We start from the raw sequence: 15000 nt of genomic DNA on the forward strand, positions 1-15000 counted from the left end.
TTATTGATAACAATGAAAAAAGACAAAAATGGCGGTACATCATTTATGTATGATCATTAAGTAGCAGATTTCAAGATAAGCAGCATCTGAAAAGAAGCAGGCATCTTGTCAAAGATGACTTCATACTTCTGAACATGTGCTCTGAGAGAATATTCTTATTGTCTATTGTTTGAACTACATGTTCCAATTTTTGTAATTGATTCACAGATAATGACTATGATTTGGCTGAGTAACTTAAGAGTAATCTTATCTTTTCTACAGGGTTCATAAAGGTCCAGGATAACCTGGAAAGTCCTGGAATTTTATTTTGACATTTTTTAGGACTGGAAAGTCTTATAAAAGACTACAGGGTCTGGATAGTCCTGGAAATTTGCTTGAATCAAGCAATCAAGTCTTCAGAGTCGTCAAAGAAGCAGATGCGGATCCAGGAATTTTTGATTGGGGGGTCCAAACTTTGGTTCAGAAAGGACTGTTGGACTCTTTGATGCAAATTACTTCTCCCCACACCCCCTCCCACCAGTGGCGGTTGCACGTTATAATTCCTTGGCCGCTCACCGTTTATTTGGATTCATTAAAAAATCAGCCAGTTAAAAGTGATATACGATCCTGTCTCAAAAGTGTAAGCGTCAGGTTTGATGGGGGGGGGGGTCTGGATCCCCCGGACCCTTCCCCTGGATCCGCCACTGAGAAGGGCTGATGAAATGCTGGGACCTTGCATTTGACTGGCATCCCATCCAAGGGGGGAGCAGTAATGCTCCTAGTTGCCTCATGTCGTGTAAACCAGAATAGGCACCAGCTGGATGGGCTACTTGCTCCAGTACAGACTTCACCTTTTTACCCACCTATCTTAGCTAATCTTTATACTTAACAAACAGAAAACAGTACAAACCAACAAAAAACATTTGGGAATAAGATAAAAAAAAACACAAAAGAGGAAAACGAAAATAAAACACTCTTTAGACTTCATTTAAGAAATTTCAAACTTAAAAATATTGTATTTCGGCGATGTCGTCCCTGGACAACTTCGGGGCACCTCGCATCATCTCAGGAATCATGACTGACATAAGTCCAAGGAGTGGCCGCTTTCGTGAACAGCGACGCAAACCAGGCTTCGGGATTTACTCCAGAAACTTCCATCCTCAGTAAAGTTTCGTCATCATCAAAATAAATCCGTCCATTCCGCAGTGAAAAAGCGTGGCTAAACGTGTCGCCCATCCCATCAAAAACTGTTGTGCAGAGTGGCTCTTATAGAGTTCTAGAATGTCTCGTTTTGCTAAGACTAAGCGGTGGATAATTGGTACATGAAACTTTACAAAGAATCGTAATCCATATTCCAAAGCAATAACATTCGAGAGGCTTTTAAACGAAAGTTTAATTTTGGAATTTTGTTTATTAATTAATTCAGAAAGTTCCGTAATAAAATTGCACTTATCAACTCTGCGGCTTTCTACTGTTTAAGAAATAAAGTTTCTTTTCAATAAATGAATAAATGATCAGTTGGCCGGGGTTGAAATAAATTGGCTTTTTAATTTTCTTTGGCTTAATTCCTCTGAGTTAGCGAGATGTTATGAATATCCTGTATCTCCAGCCCTTTAAAGCGTGAAAGATTTAAACCAGTTCTTATGAAAACTAAAGCAATTAGTTACCATCTTGTGAACTCATTTGAAAAACTCACAGGCTCACTTCCGTGCTACAAGACATTACAATGTTCCTTAATTATGTACTTTAGCTTCAATTCAGAATCTTATGATTCTCCTCTTATGATTTTTCTGAATTATGATTCTTCTCTTTTTAAGTTACTCGCAAGTTCAGCTGTCCAGCTGATTGAATACGATTGCCGAAAGGGTATTTAACTGAAGGAAAATTAATATAAATTGCAACTTAATTTGACCAGATTTATCTGCTTCTCTCAAAAAGATATGATGAACTCGTGAACTTCAAGGTTGGTAAAACCTGAGGGTTTAAGTAGGTTACGAAATGAGCAAAAAAAATCAGAAGCTTGCAAGTAGAAACAATCAGATGCAAGTTTTTGCTGTTGAATTTAGATTTATCCACTTTTCAATAAGAACTCGCGCCACCTAATCAAACCTGAAAAGGCCTCCCCGTCTTGAGAGTTTTTTTTATTATTATTTTTTTTTTCTCATTGGCCCGTCCTTGTCACGAGGTTGGTTTTTTGTTTTTTATTCTCGTTGGCCCATCCCGTCACTTGGTTGGTTTTTTTCGTTTTTTATTCTCATTGGCCCATCCCCGTTACGAGGTTGGTATTTTGTTTCTATTCTCATTGGCCCGTCCCCGTCACGAGGTTGGTTTTTTTGTTTTCTATTCTCATTGGCTCTTTGGGATATTTCTCTGTTCTTCATTGGCTGTTGTGATTACTTTGGCTTTGGCTTTACAGCATTCAGTCGTAAAGTGTCTATGATGCCTATGTATATCTGTACTTCTGACTAAACGGAAAATCGGAGAGGGAGGGGTCAGAGGGGAGAGAGTTAGTAGTTAAGGCTATAGCATTACTAATTTATTTCAGAAAAAACTCGGACATCCTTTTTGACAGCAAACACTTTTATTGCCAGTTGGAACAACATTTGAAGATTCCCTTTAACTTATGTTTGCATCGCCGAGTTGAAACTAACGACCTGAAAAGAAAGGAAGAAACAAAACTTAAGGAAATACGACACTATTCTACAGGCGAAGGAAGATACTTATAGAATACTGTTGAAGAATGACCGATAAATTGTACTCGATTATTTTAAGCACTACTGATATTAAAGCACGAGTGTTTAAGGTGTATTAGAGACATATTCTAAACATTTTGAAAGTGCTGTTACTATTTCAAGCCTTTAATTGTAATTCGCGCCATTTCCACCTACTAAACGTTGCGTACTTTAATTCCCAAATTTGTACTTAACCGAAAAAAGCGCAGTGCCTCAAAGATCCTTTGAAATACGATTTATATGGATCATCAAAAGATCATTTACCGTAAAGGGACCTAACCCCATCGATGTCATCTTTATGCAGTTTAGGAGTTCCTCGGCTGGGTGTTGGCCTCACCACTGCACCTTTAACATCGGAGTGGTACAGTCCCAGCGCATGGCCAATCTCGTGCACAGCAAAGTGAATAATACTGTTGAATCCTGTCCAAAATGACCCAGTCTCACTAAATTTATCATCATCGTCGAAATGTATGTGGCCATTTCGGGGATAGAAAGCGTGAGCGAGAACTTTTCCTTTGCCATCAAAGGGTACATGGCACATTCCTTCGCCCTGAACGCCTTGATTACTTCTTTTCCCAAAACTGCGAAAGAATAGATTAATTTACGGTTATTTTTCACCGTGGGGGGGGGGGGAAGATTTTGTTTGTGTCACAATATAATTGTTCCCCAGTTGACAGTCAATTTTCTACAAATCCCCCATTTAAATTCTGTTAGAGACGACTGATTCCAACTCCGTTCCCCTCTCCCCTCCCAGTGCTAAATAATGACTACTCCCTTAAATTAATTTATTTTGAGATTCAAACTTTAAAGCTGGATTCTCTTATGCGAAAAATGCCCATCGAAAATGTAGCTAAAAACATTCCAACGATAAATTTATGTATTGGTATACATGTCTATATGACAACATTAAGTTGTGAATAGATGTTGCCAAGGGCACCTTGTGGTATACAGATAAAGGTTTCAAAGGATCCATGTCACCATTTTGTGCCCTATTTAGAAATTGAAAAACTAAAAACTACCTCGACAAAAAAGGAGACAGAACAAGATTAGTTTGGTAGGATAGAAAACAGATGATAGCTAATAATAAAACCAGAAGGAATAGAGATGCTGAAGGATATGGAAGGTTAAAACGGATTGTAGTTGACGAAAAAGAAACTTAGCAAGGAGACTGAATAGAACCTGAGTCAGAAGTCCGCGTCGCTAGTCCTACATATCCTGGTAAACCTTAGAGGCGTGACGTCACTCCACATTTTTAATGCCTTAGCTATTACTCGTGCCTGGTCAGAAGCTGACATATCCTCTCCATTCGTCAGGTAGTATTTAAGGTTACTATTTTGCCATTTGTCCCACGAGGTAGAGTACCTTTTCTGTCGGTGAGGTTGGCCGTTTGCGTTGAAATCTGTGTTCCCACATCGCGGTTTCTTCACTCGTCCAAGGTCTCCTCATCTAACTTGCCAGTGGCTGGTAAACCAAAAAAACTTTTGGAATTTTTTCACGGCGTCAGTTTGGTCGATGTATCTTGATCTGGTTTGTGATAGATAGTTGCAGCTCGAAAGGTAGTTCTAGGAAAAGAAAATAACACAAATACGATTATATAACAATGAATGTCTGTGAGGAGATTCTAAAAACTGCTAGGAAATCCTTGTCGTTCTGAAATTTGTTATTAATGAAGAGTGAAGTACCGATTAAAAATTTACAGCACATCTGTGTCTTTTGTGTAATCAACCGCATAATGGCCTTATCCATGACATAAGTTGCCAGAAAATTTTAAAAATGTGGTTGAGGATTCTTCGAGGCGAATTTTGTGTCCGTTCAGGTATAGGGCCACAATGTGTCCCCACTTTTTTTTCGCTTTTTTGTTTTTGGTTTTTTTTCTTTTTTTTTTCGCTCTCTCAAACAAACGTATCAAATCTTACCATAGCAAATTTCTCATCGCTCTCCTCTTCTTCAAATGCGCAAAATGCGCTGTGAAGAAGCAAGAAAGATACAAATATGCCCGGACAGAACATGAATGTCGACGCCCTTACAGGTACTGAGGTGATCGGCTATAAGACCATTAACGATGGAAATCGTGCGGTTCTTTTATTTTGCAAGAGAATTCGACACTGCAACTTGTCAATAAATCTGATTAAACAAAAAAAAACTCGTACAGTTTCGTTTTGATTGCTTTTAACACTTTGGAAAGGATCAAGAGACTGGGAATGTCTGAAGTCGCTACTTGAAACTAAAATTCTCCGCAACATACTTCGCTACAAAAAATTGACAGTTTTATTCATCAATTTTATTCATCAATTTTCCAAAGCCTGGCCAAGAGATGCGGAAACTTTAGTCAAGGGTCGCCTATTTTTTCCGGTTCTCAAAACTTAAACAAGTTATTGCAATAAATTTCCTTTACTCTGATAAAGCAGAATGTTTATATTTAATCACTTTTGGTTATACAGTTAGTAAGGTGTTGATTGAAAAAGTCAAAGAAATTGAAAAGAAGGAATAATTACTCAATCTATCGAGATTGATAAATTACGTGATATGTTATCTGGAGTTTTTGAAATTCGTTTAAATGGATATTTAAAGTCAAAAGTAAAATAGTAAGATCATGAAAAGGCTCGAGAAAGGTTGAACGAGGATGGAAGGTAAGAAAGGAGAATTTAAGGCTGCAGGCGAACAAGGTTACCTCCTATTAAAGTACAAGCTGATCCAGGGTAAGGTCCCGTTCGGTTGATTTTTTTCTACTGCGCATCTGAAACTAGAATTCTTTAAACGACAGGATCGCATGTTACAAGTATTTAAGATTTACTTTTCTTAAAAAAAAAAAACTTCATAGCTTATTTAGGCCATAGTGAAGAAAATAATTCTGTGTTTCCGGAGTCAAGGTTTGAACCCCCATTAAATATTTTTCTTTTGTTAACTCCTGTTTCACCAAGAAAAAGCGATCGGAAACAACTGCTACTTGGTTTAGAGTTATTACATTAAGTAAATTCCTCTTTTTGCGCCACGATCTATCTTACTACACCAGCGTGGCGGTTCAGCCTTACTGTTCTTCCCACGAGTCTCTGCGAGGATGCCATCGATGATGTTGCGCATGCTTGGCGTACTATTTTCTCCGTCCGTTTATTTACTGTTGTACTCTGTTTTATGGTGTTCATGCGAGGTTGAATCCTTAGCAAATACCGACTGGCTTGTTTTAAGTACTTTCACGAATCAGTCATAATCGTTTACATATTGCACGCCACTCAACACCGTAGAATTGAAGGTAAACTGTAGTTCGCTCAAACTTCTTTCACAAGAACACAACAATGTAACTTATGCTTTCCATAAAATATTTGCTTCAGCTTTTCTCAAGCAGGTATAACGCAATGTTTGTGTGCATGTGCACCAGATGGTGTGGAGAGAATTCCGTATACGCCCATACTATTCGTATAGGTAATCACATGATTTCGAGTGCAATTTGGAATAAATAAGCACGAGTAAATTTTTTCAAAGACTAACAAGATTGCATGAGCCCGTAGGGCGAGTGCAATTTGTGGTCTTTGAAAAAATTTACAAGTGCTTATTTATTCCAAATTGCACGAGAAAATCATGTGATTATCTGTTAATAATATACATGAAAAAATACCTGGTAGCTTCTCATAACTACGCAGAAGAAAAGCCCACATCACGTGCAAAAATAATTTATTAAACCCTGCAAGTGACATTGACCTTGACATTGGCATTGACCAATCATTCTGACCAATCAGAATGTCTGGTTTGTTTCTTTCTTTGCACTGAATTAACTCTCTTCTGCACTGAATTAACTCAAAACTGCATTCATCTTAACCAATCAGAACTGAGAAATTTTTTCATGTATATTATTAGAACACGAAGCATGTAGTCCCACATGTAATCATAGTTATTGGCATTGTTTTCTTTTACCAAAGAACTGTATGCTTAGTGAAGTATGGACTTGTACGGAAATCTTGCCTTTATGTTAATCTGTTGGCATGGTTTGTGTTTGGCACCTGATTTTATTCCAGCAGGGTCTAGTTTTCTGGTAATTAACAATGGGAGATGTGACTTTAATTATAAATACCAAAACAAACATTTGGATAAAAGTTTGCCATCTGTATGACATAAAATTATATGTTATTCACTGGATGGGAGGTCTGTATTGGGAAAAATTGTGCCCAAGGTCTTCAAGACAGAGGTACTTAAGATAGAGGGCACAGTTTCTCCCAATACAGACTGACCTATGCTGGTGAATAACATTTTTATTTTTTTCTAACACGTAACAAAACAACTGCTGAAAGTCCCTGAATGATTTAGGGCTACAATTACGAGTTTAATTAAAGGAAAATCCTCCATAAACTTAACAATTTTTTAGGGAGTGGATTATAAAGAAAACAGACATTATTCAAATAAAAGAGAGAGCTTTCACCCAGACATTTTTATTGGTAAAGGCAACTTAAAGGGCTTTCGAGTAAACTTTGAAGCATTTTTTGATATTAAATAACTGTCCTTATGTGACACCTGTCAATTGAAGAGGGAAAAAGCACATGTACACTTTTAAATAAACAACAGTACTGGTATGACAAACACACATGAGTGAATGACTATGTGACGATCTCCATATTAAAGAAAAAAATACTCACAGATCTTACAGAAAATATTGTTTATTTCCAACAACGATTAAACTTTGAAGATTTACCTCTGTTCCTTTTTAAAATGTCATGGAAAGTCAAATTGTAAGTGAATGCAAATGTATGGTTTGGAGTTGTCAGTCTGCTTGTTTATTTTCTGCAATGATATGTGCAAATCTTGTCTTTCTTCCACCGATAAATTGAAGTCAATGAGACTCTTTCCAGCTAGACATAAGGGGATTTGATGCAACTTGTATTCATCGAATTCCTTTGGTTTCTGCTTTGAAATTTATGGTAGAAATATCCAAATTCAAGGGGCTTGTAAAGAACAGGCTAAAGTGTATTTATAGGCTAGAGGAACTTAAAACTTCATGCAACGTTTCAAAAATGAACGAATTGTATTGAAGAATTCAGATATTAATGAACGAGAGTCACATTGATTAACATAATTGTCAACTGCAACTAACTCTCATTCTAACTTTCTGAGTTACTCTTTGTGGAGGATTATTAAATAACAAAATGTTTTTAGGCCAGGCTTCAATCTTTTTAAAAATAAATTTAGTACCACAAAATTTATTTTGAATTCAATTTTTGTGGAAAAATCAAAATGATTTGAGAATGAGAGAGAAAAGAGAATTAATGATATTAATCACCAAAAGGTTGTGACCAAAGTCTGCTTAAAAATTCTGCCCAGCTGGCAAATTGAGATATATTTGCAAAAAATTGCAATGAAGCTTGAGATGTTCTGCAAAGTGACTCGGTGCAAAAGAGACACTGCCCACTGTGAGTGGGCTGGATGGGAGAATAGTGCCTGCTCTCAGAACCAATCAGATTGCAGGATTTATAGAATACCACCCACTCATGAGCTGAGAAAAAAAAAATAATATGTACTTATTGACTAAGTGGGAGGGTTGTACAGGATAATATGTGGCTCAAGGTCTGTGCATCATGACTGGAGCTAGATATTTTCCCCTTCAGCCTGACAAAGCTCAGTCAATAAGTATTTTATCATATGACCACTAAGTGTTATGAATGACATTATTTTGTTTGCTGTTTTATTTTTTTTTTCAGATACACATGAGATACATGGACCAATAAGAGACATCAAATGACAATTCTTCATGCAGTTAATGAAATTGTTTTAGGTGAGAATTGACTGAGTAGTAATTCCTTCCTTCAGGGAGTATGCTTCATTTGTAAATTATGGTGTCTCCATAATGTTTATCATTACACAACTCGGGCAGTCAGGGCCGGTAACTAAAATCAACCAATCAAAATGCTCTATTGCCGGTCAATATTCTCTTGGTATTGGACCGGGCACTGTCCGGAATGGTCCCAAATGGTCCCGATTGATACCGCACTTGTGTTCCTTTGAACTTCAGTCGTATAATAAATCTCTTATTAACCAAGCTTGCTCGGAACCTTACTGGAAGAATATCGACCCTCGGTCATTTTTGTACAGACCGAGCTGCGCTCGGTCTGTACTGTCAAGACCTCAGGCGGATATTCTCCCAGTACAGCCCTCATGCTTGGTTCATAAGATATATGTATGTTTTTTGATAACTTCACCCACAACCTAATTTTACAATTTTTTTTCAGAACTTCAATCACATTACACAATGTACACATTCCACTGGATGTCAGTGCACTTGCCCAAGTGCCACTCAGGTTGCACGTAAGTAGACAATTATAGAAATCATAAATTACAACCCTCATTCCTATTCTAAAGATACAATTTCTGCATATTTATATATGTATACAATAATTGTATGTGTATGTTGAGTAGAAAAATGTAAAGACATTACCAGAAATCCAAGACATTTCATTCTCGCTATACTTCAGGTCTGCGGTGTACTCAAAGTTCTACTGAGCATGCCCAGAGGTGTTAGATTGCAAAACAATATGGCGCGATCGTCATCAGGCACAAATCGTGGGGATTATGTTGCGCTAAATATTCTTTCTTCTGCGGATTTTGAAACAGCTTCGAAAGGCAAAAGGAAATATAAACCTGGGGCAAAATTATATGAAGTGGAGAGGCTTATCAGCAAGCGGAAATCCTCGAGTAAAAAGGTGCGACTGAATTCAAATGACGCTCAGTAATCATTTTATTGGGTTCATTGTTTTACCCCAAGGGCTAAATTGGTTGTCTTATTTCAATTTTATGCAGGATGAAGAGTATCTAGTAAAGTGGAAAGATTGGCCGGCTTGGACAAGCCCTTGGGAGCCTTCTACCCACTTGTCTAATGATTTAATCAGGTCAAATGAATTTTGAATTAGGCTAAATTGAATAATTCATTGGTTAACTTTTTACAGTGGCCTTAGAAACAATAATTCTAATTGTTTTCTCTCTAAACTAAATCTGACAGGGGTTACCCGTATCCAAAGATTAACACTGAACAACTAGAGAAGGCTGCTGTTGTTTTTACTGAAGCAATATTAGGCATTCTTAAAAGCAAGGCTGTGAAAGCCACCTACTCAGCAGAAATTCCAGTTGATCACGATATCCTTAGATATATATTTAGAGGTCGTGGAACCTTGTCAGGGGATGGGATTTCAATGGTATATGAAATCACATATTTTAGTAGGTTTTGCCTTCCCTCTTATTGGTACTATTATTTGAATGAGCTTGGGCAAGGTATTGCTATAAGTTTCCCCCTTAAATTAAAACCGGTACTTAAGTTTACCAAGAAACGCTTCATCTTTTCTAATGGTAAACTTAAACAGGCACCAATGTCTCCAGTTTAAAATGTTATTATTACAGTGAATAGGAGGGCATGCGATAGATTTAATATTTAATCCAATGTAAAAATAAACAATAATGAACACTATTATTGTTATTACTATTTTTAAATGAAGTTTTTTTTACATCTAGCAACATACGAATCAGAACTGTAGCAATGAAACGATGAATTAATTTTTTCAAGTCTGGAATGAAAATAATTCAAATATAATTATGATATAACATATTGTCAACTTAATATAGACATAGTGTTCATTATGCTTGTATGAAAATGTCTCGGTACATTTTATTTTACTCATTTCGTCAAACTTGTTTTTTTAATGTGGAGGGGGCTGGGGTCAGCTATTATCCTGAGTTAATGGGATAGATTGCTAGCTGGCTTGAACAAATTACTTATGCCAGAGATGTAGAGAAGTAAAACAGCCATTTGTATAATAATTTGAAAGTAATGTTCAAGAAGAAATTCAGGTTAAAATGGTTTTAATGTGGTTTGATTGTAGATTTCTTTTTAATCAACGTAGATAATAATAATAATTATTATTATCACTATTCATTGTCATGGAAAGAAATTGAGAAGCAAAGTAGATGAAAACCATTTTAACCAAAATTTCTCTGCTACATTTACATTGGTAATGGTAACGGCTCACTGTTAATTTTTCAGAAAATAACATGAATACATCTGTATCTTACAACTGTTTCTATTCCTATTGAATTACAGTCAAATGGCTTGTTTAATCTAAGTTCTTTGCATAAATTATGCTGACTGATTCACTAGGCCTTTTTTAGCACCTCAATTAACTCACATTTTTTAAATTTTGCTAGCCCCTTTACTTGAATTTTCTTTGTTCTGATCCTCTTATGGAGTTGAGCCACACTAAGTTTATTAAGATCTCCCTCATTGTGATACAAAGCTGCACTTGAAGGGCCTGGTTCTTGGTCAGATGGTTCCACAAAAGTTACTTGTGATCGTTGCCTCTTTTTTCTTGATTGAACAATGCCTTCATTCCAGTAACAATCCTGTTTCTTTTCATATCTTCGCTTCTCTCTCATGGCCCTGCAAAGACAGTTGTCGGGATTCCAGAAGTAGAACATCTCTAGCAGCATCCCACTTATTAGACTTCTTAAAAAAATTTTTTTTTGCATCATCATTATTTTTTTCTACACCTTGCCCTGTGAACTGCTTAATTGATGAAAATGTTTTGGTGACAAGTGGCACATGGTAGGCAAGTGAATGCATACAAGGTGTGACTCTGTCCTTTCCATATTTTATGCTTCCGTTAGCAAGTGAACAAAACAGATTTATGAATTTCTTCCCCCTTTCTGAGACCTCAAGGTACTGTTCAGCATTTGTGTTGTAATAATTTATGATTTTGTAGAGATCGTTGAAGTCAGACCACAGCTGAATTACAACATCTTTCGTTTCAGGGAAGAGGACATCTTTTTGTTGCAGTTGTGCTGGCAGAAATTCCATAAGCTTTTTTTTATCTGATCCAATTAGACTTGTTCAGTCATAAGATCCACTTCCTTTCCTGTCTGCATTCTTCTTTTCCCAGATGGAGAAAGGAATTCCTATATTATTTATAGCCTTGACAAGGGACTCTAGGTACACACCTTTCTTCTCTCCCCTTCCCTTTCTGAGGTCAGCATTGCTGTCCCTTCCATAACTTCAGTTATTACGTTTTCAAGTAGGCGGTCTGTTTTTCTCATCATCAGATGGAGTTCATCCAAAATGACATGGTCTAGTTCAATATTTAAAAGGGGCTTGTTTATAACAGAAAATTTCCTAAGGGGTAGCATAGATTTCATATTGGACAGAGTCCTTTTCATTTCTGTGGAGAGGTAGTGCTCGATTGGTTTTTCAGTGTTCCATCTATCCCACCTGTGAATAAGGCACCAAAGACAAGCATAAGTAGATGTGGCACCACTAAGACCCATGGCCATCAGAAGAAACTTATAATCTCCTCCCAGAAACATTTCAATTTTCACCTCTTTCCCATCAACCTCAATTGAGCCAGCTTCCAAAGTAGTGTTGATTTCATCGATGGCTGATCTGAAAGAGTTTACCATGGTGCCATACTTTTCTGGGCCATTGACAATTGCTATGGTTCTGTTGCCTTTAGAGGACATCACCTTTTCACCAGTTTGAAGAAGACAGAAGGAGAGGATCATGAAATTAGTGCTCCAGGACATTTTTGCCCCATCACCACTGATCTTGACTTTCACAGGTTCATTTAGGTCATATTGTGGATTATTTTTTAAAAGTTCTCTCACATGTTCAATCAGTGTCTCTCAGAGAAAGATATCTGGGCACCTGGGTACTGGCCAGGAACAGGTTGAATTGTGCAAATCTTGTTAAGTTCATTTCGCTTTTGTTTGACTAAATAAGACTTTGGGAGGTCATCACACATCATTGTTAGTTCATGATAAAGTTCATCACTTGCACAGAATTTATCTAAAAGAAAGAGGACTTGTTCCAGTTTTTCCTCTTTCTCATCTGTAATGCTGGTTGGTGTGGGTGTGGGTACGGCAGACTTTTCACTGTCAAAATGAAGCATATATGGTGTGCCATGTTTGGCATCCGCACCTTTGAGGCAACTCAATTCCAATCCATACGACTTCATGAACCAAAGTGCCACTTCTGCTCTACTTTTTAGTGCTTTTAGTTGCCTGGACCTCTGACTTTGGCAAAGATCACCCAGCTTCTTCCCAGTGCACCCAACTCCCCCAGCCTCTCCTCGAGCTTATTTATGTGCTGAAACAACTCATCGTTTTGTCCTCTTAATTGAGTTATGTCCTTATCTTTTTCCTTCAGGTGTTCGTCCGTTTCTTTCAGGGCTTCATTCATTTCTCTCACTAGTTCTTTCTTTTGATCTTCCAGGTCTTCAATTTTTTCCTTCCACTCCTGAATCTCTTGTCTTGAGCCCATAAGTTCTTCTTCAACACTTTTGAGTGATACAAGTTCATGTTCAGAAATGCTAACTTTAAGACTTTTTTGATTGAGTTGATTCCTTTCTCGACTATTCTTGGCATTTCTGTACTTGCTTCTTACTGACCCGGCTTGTTTTGACAAGTTGTTATTGATTCGTTGCCCTGACTCTTGGTTTATTCGGGCGCAGTGCCCGGGGATCAAATCATTAAAAAGAGTGATGTAGTTACGAGTGTTCACTTCAGGATCGCTCTTGTCAACGTTGTCCTGCCATTCTTTTGGGAGAAAATACGGTATTTCGACTGACAAGGGAATCTGAGATTCGTCGACATCCTCTCGGCTGCGATAACTTTTTGCTGGTCTGCTAATTCGAAGATTAGCCGCAGCTTTTTGTTGCTCACGATCGCTTAAGAAATCAGACATGGTTTGAACTTAAAAACAAGTAAACAAATGCGCTGCAGATGCTACAGCAATGTCGTAATATTTAAATAATAATTTCCAAGCAGAAATACAATCACGCACGCGACCCACGCGCGAAGGGACTGAGATGGTTCTTGGGTATTGAAAACAGTGGACTGCTGTTTTTAAGACCAGCGTACTTCCACATGAAAATGCCTCGCTATCGCTATATTCTAAAACAAAGAAGGAAAAGTGCCGATACGGCGGACGTTTTCTATATTTTTTGCATTGTTATGACGCGTCTCTTCTTAGGGACATGTTGGATAAATAACTGAATTATCACTCTTCTTATGCGTTGATTTGTTCGAACTTTTTAGTCGATCTACAGGAAAATTCTGGTGGTTATTGAAAGTTTGTTCTTAGACAATGATGTGGAGAGCGATGGAAAATAAATTCATTCAAGGTTTGATGTCCAAATTTGAACATTCCTCGGGTAATATTTGACGACATTTGAGAACTTGTGAGACATTTTGAGTCTCTTTTAGGTCAAATCTTGAATCATCATTTGTCCGAACTTTTCTTTTAAAAATCAACCACCGAACAATATTTTTAGTATCACAAGGATGTCGTCTTTGTTTTAGGAGCGATGGCAGATGGTCATCCTCTTTTACAGGTCAGTAATTAGGATATATATTTTTTATCCTATACATTTCTTTGTAATCGTTTCTCCGCCATCTTTAAAGGCTTGGTGAGGTGAAATATGATCGATGTCTCCGATTTCTGGTAATGTTATCTTTTTATCCCTACAAGCCTGTTTTGTGATTGCTCACTTATCAGGTGGGGGACTTTATTGAAAAGAATATTCGTTACCATAATTTATATACTTTACAAATTTGCACAAGAGGCGTGGTGGTGAATTTAAGTACTTTGTTAAGTTATTGCGCAGTGATGCTTTGTTTCTGTGGCGGCATGAGGACATAAGTTAATTATGTTTATTGAGTGATGATTATTCAGTTCCGCAGATGATGGGTAGTTTTTCTTTTAGGCAGAAGTTGCATCTTTCACTTGTGTTGCTGTAGGTTGATCTAGATGAAAGGATGTACTACGAAATTAAGTGGTCAACGTTACTTTTTTTGAGAGACCAGATGTGTTTGCTGAGATCGGTAGAGTTTCTGTGTTTTATGTGTCGGAAAGATGCGGTGTGGTTTCTGTATCTAGTTTTAAAGTCGTTTTCTGTGAGTTCAATGTATGTTTCAGTAGTGTTGTTGTCCTTGCATGTGACGGTGGCTTGGTAGATAACTGTTGTTTGGAGGTAGTTTCTGTTAAGTAGGCAATTGTTCTCTTGTCGGTAGTTGCAAATTTTTTTTTGTCTTTTGTATTGGTGCCATCTGCGATGTCGTCAATGTGTTGGGGGGGATTTAAAATGTGTTTGTTGTGATTTTCGATGATCTGTTTGGTGTTGTTCATGCAGCTGTAACTGATCGTGATTGTATTTTGGTTAAAGATTTCGACCAAGCCACCCCTCCATACCAAAAAGCACTTGACGAATGCAGATGCCGGTACACCCTACACTATAAACACCCACGACCAACAAACGAACAAACAGACAAC

General features: G+C 37.4%; 2 long non-coding RNA genes across 5 annotated transcripts in view; both read left to right on the forward strand.

Annotated features, from left to right (window-relative positions):
* The first annotated feature begins 5780 nt into the window (after positions 1 to 5780).
* The window catches only part of LOC111324237 (uncharacterized), a 15253-nt gene continuing 6033 nt past the window's right edge, over positions 5781 to 15000 (forward strand). Inside the window, exons 1-4 of one of the 3 annotated variants that reach the window (XR_015990655.1) lie at positions 7404 to 8469; positions 8924 to 8999; positions 9167 to 9394; positions 9492 to 10758. This is a non-coding gene — a long non-coding RNA (uncharacterized LOC111324237). Of the gene's footprint in view, positions 5962 to 7403; positions 8470 to 8923; positions 9000 to 9166; positions 9395 to 9491; positions 10759 to 15000 lie in introns of those variants that run through there. The other 2 variants (XR_015990656.1, XR_015990654.1) reach the window with 2 other exon arrangements.
* The window catches only part of LOC111324239 (uncharacterized), a 3407-nt gene continuing 2056 nt past the window's right edge, over positions 13650 to 15000 (forward strand). For both annotated transcript variants that reach the window (XR_015990657.1, XR_015990658.1), the window contains exons 1-3: positions 13650 to 13852; positions 14031 to 14062; positions 14469 to 15000. The exon at positions 14469 to 15000 is cut by the window's right edge. This is a non-coding gene — a long non-coding RNA (uncharacterized LOC111324239). The remainder of the gene's footprint in view (positions 13853 to 14030; positions 14063 to 14468) is intronic.

The sequence above is a fragment of the Stylophora pistillata genome, chromosome 8 (assembly GCF_964205215.1).
Source record: "Stylophora pistillata chromosome 8, jaStyPist1.2, whole genome shotgun sequence".
Classification (NCBI taxonomy): Eukaryota; Metazoa; Cnidaria; class Anthozoa; order Scleractinia; family Pocilloporidae; genus Stylophora; species Stylophora pistillata.